The sequence below is a fragment of the Pteropus alecto genome, unplaced genomic scaffold, assembly GCF_000325575.1.
Source record: "Pteropus alecto unplaced genomic scaffold, ASM32557v1 scaffold69, whole genome shotgun sequence".
NCBI classification, from domain to species: Eukaryota; Metazoa; Chordata; class Mammalia; order Chiroptera; family Pteropodidae; genus Pteropus; species Pteropus alecto.
This window is the reverse complement of record NW_006494610.1, coordinates 7,883,401-7,885,749: the sequence shown is the minus strand read 5'-3', so window position 1 is coordinate 7,885,749 and position 2,349 is coordinate 7,883,401. Positions and strand designations below refer to the sequence as shown.

General features: G+C 35.5%; 1 protein-coding gene across 2 annotated transcripts in view; it reads right to left on the bottom strand.

Annotated features, from left to right (window-relative positions):
- HGF (hepatocyte growth factor) overlaps window positions 1-2,349 on the bottom strand; it is a 64,122-nt gene that overhangs the window by 36,062 nt on the left and 25,711 nt on the right. The window lies entirely within an intron of this gene.

The following is a 2,349-nucleotide window of genomic DNA, read 5'->3' as shown; positions in this document are numbered from 1 at the left end:
AGTGGTTGTGAATGGAAAAGAAGGATGTTGAACTTGACCGACTCCTTAGGAAAATGTGCATCTCAAGCATAAGACTTTGGGAAAGAATTCACGTGAAAGTAGAAGAGGTGGAATTTGAGCCTTTTAAGTTATCCATGCCTACAGACCTTTAGGAGAGTCATTTTGTTTCCCCAGGTTTCATGGACAACAAATCAGATAAGACCACTCTCCATGCTTAATTTTTCAGTGTTTCCCACAGAAACTGGATGGGCCACTTTGGGATCTTACTTGATCTGCCTCACATCACTCTTACCTTTCTCATCTTTTATTTCTCTGTTTTCAGCCCATCCTTACCCATATCAACCTAATTACCATGTCTTGAATACTGCATTGCTGTTCCATCCATCCATCCCTTTACTTATATATCATTCTTCACTGGCTTAATCGCAGCCATTTTGTAGAACTAAAATAAGGATTATTGATAGCAGATGGAAAACACCTTTCTGTAGATGTGAAATAAATGATGGCAATTATTTTAATAAAGGTATAATATAGTGAAACAAGAGTTTAAAAATCCCACTTCAACTTTAGAGAGGCTATGTGACATAATCAACTTAATTTTTTTCTTAAACATATTGAAAACTCAGAATGAATTCAAGCAGTCAGGAGTCGTAGATAACCAGAAAGCTTGCCCATGGATCAAATGATACAAATAAAAAGTGATAATCAATATTCTGGTACAATCAGTGCATGTAAACATATATGTGGTATGTAGAATACAATTATGGCCCCCAGGATTTCCACTCACTCATGTACACTCTGTATAACCCCATCCCCTTGTGAATATGATAGGAGAGCTACTCCTGTGATTAGCTTATTAGCTTATATTAGCTTCACAAAAGTGAAGAGATTTTGCATTTGTAATTTAAGTCCCTAATCAGTTGACTTTGAGTTAATTAAAGGAAGATTACCCTAGGTGAGCCTGACCTAATCAAGTGAGCTCTTTAAAAGAGGATGTAGAGGTCAGAGGCTCAAAGTAATAGGAAGCTATCCTGTTGGCCTCGAAGAAGTAAACTAGCATATTGTGGAGAGGGTCATATAGTAGGAAACACCAGGAATTCTCTGGAGCTGAGGACTTCAGCAATACAACCACAAGAAACAGAATTTTGGCAACAACCAGTGAACTTGGAATTGGACCCTGAGTCTTAGATAAGACACTAGATCTGGTAGGCACCTGGATCATAGCCTTGCAAGATCCTAAGCAGATAACCCACCTTAGTCATGCCTGGACTACTGACCAACAGAAACTATGAGATAATAAATGTGTATTTTTTAAGCTACTAAGTTTTTGGTAATTTGTTATCCTGCAGTAGAAAACTAATATACGATTGAAACCATCACTAAATTTCTTGATTTTACATTATAGTATTTATTATATATAAAAGCCAAAATATTTGGAAGAATATTCATAAAACCATACTTATTTCATACTTTCCACAAATCCAATGTAAACTTTTATTCAAAACAGTGTAGTCTCTATAAATAATTTTACAAACTAAAAGCTTCCCTATGATAAATTATTTCTAAAATGTTCCCAAAGCTGAGAAGATAATTTTAGTCTTAACTATATAGGTTTGGCTCAGAAGTTCTGTCATCATTTGCTTAGAATTAATATCTTATAAAGACCACTCTCTTTTTAACGAAGCCATAAGAATTATTACGTTACTTGAATAAATAACCAATTCTTTCTTGGACAGAAAAGAAGAAAATTTAATAGTTAGGAAGTATTATAGTCATTCTATTTCTTTCCTCTCCCAATGTCTTTTAAAAATAACCAAAGACTGGTTGGAAAATGAAGAGGAGGACTACACTTGGATATTTTCAGTGTATGTGTGCCAGTTGAAGAGTGGATGTGCAGGTGAGTATTTGTATGTGTGTGTATTTATACTGGTCTTATCCAGAGACAATTTATAAGAACACCTAATACAGACACAGACACACACACAGAGGAAAATAGTTGGCTTATTGTACCTAAATGGTCAAGAATAATGGAAAGATTAACAAGGTTTGAAAAGTCAACAAGTGAAACTAATTCAATCTATAGAGAGAAACACTGTCACAGGAGTCATCTTTTAAAGGACCGATCGGATGATTCAATTTCCTTGGAATATTGTGTTCACACTGAGAGCCTTCCAGATTCTGCGTTATTTCTCATATGCCAGACATATCCCCTTTCTGTGGGCTTTATTTGAGCCGTCCAAAGCACTTCCTTTTATTAGCAGGTCTAAGTGGAGAGAGATTTACCTTGGCAGTATTAGACAGTGAATAACACTGAATTAAGTTTGTTCAAAGGAATATCCCTATCCTGCT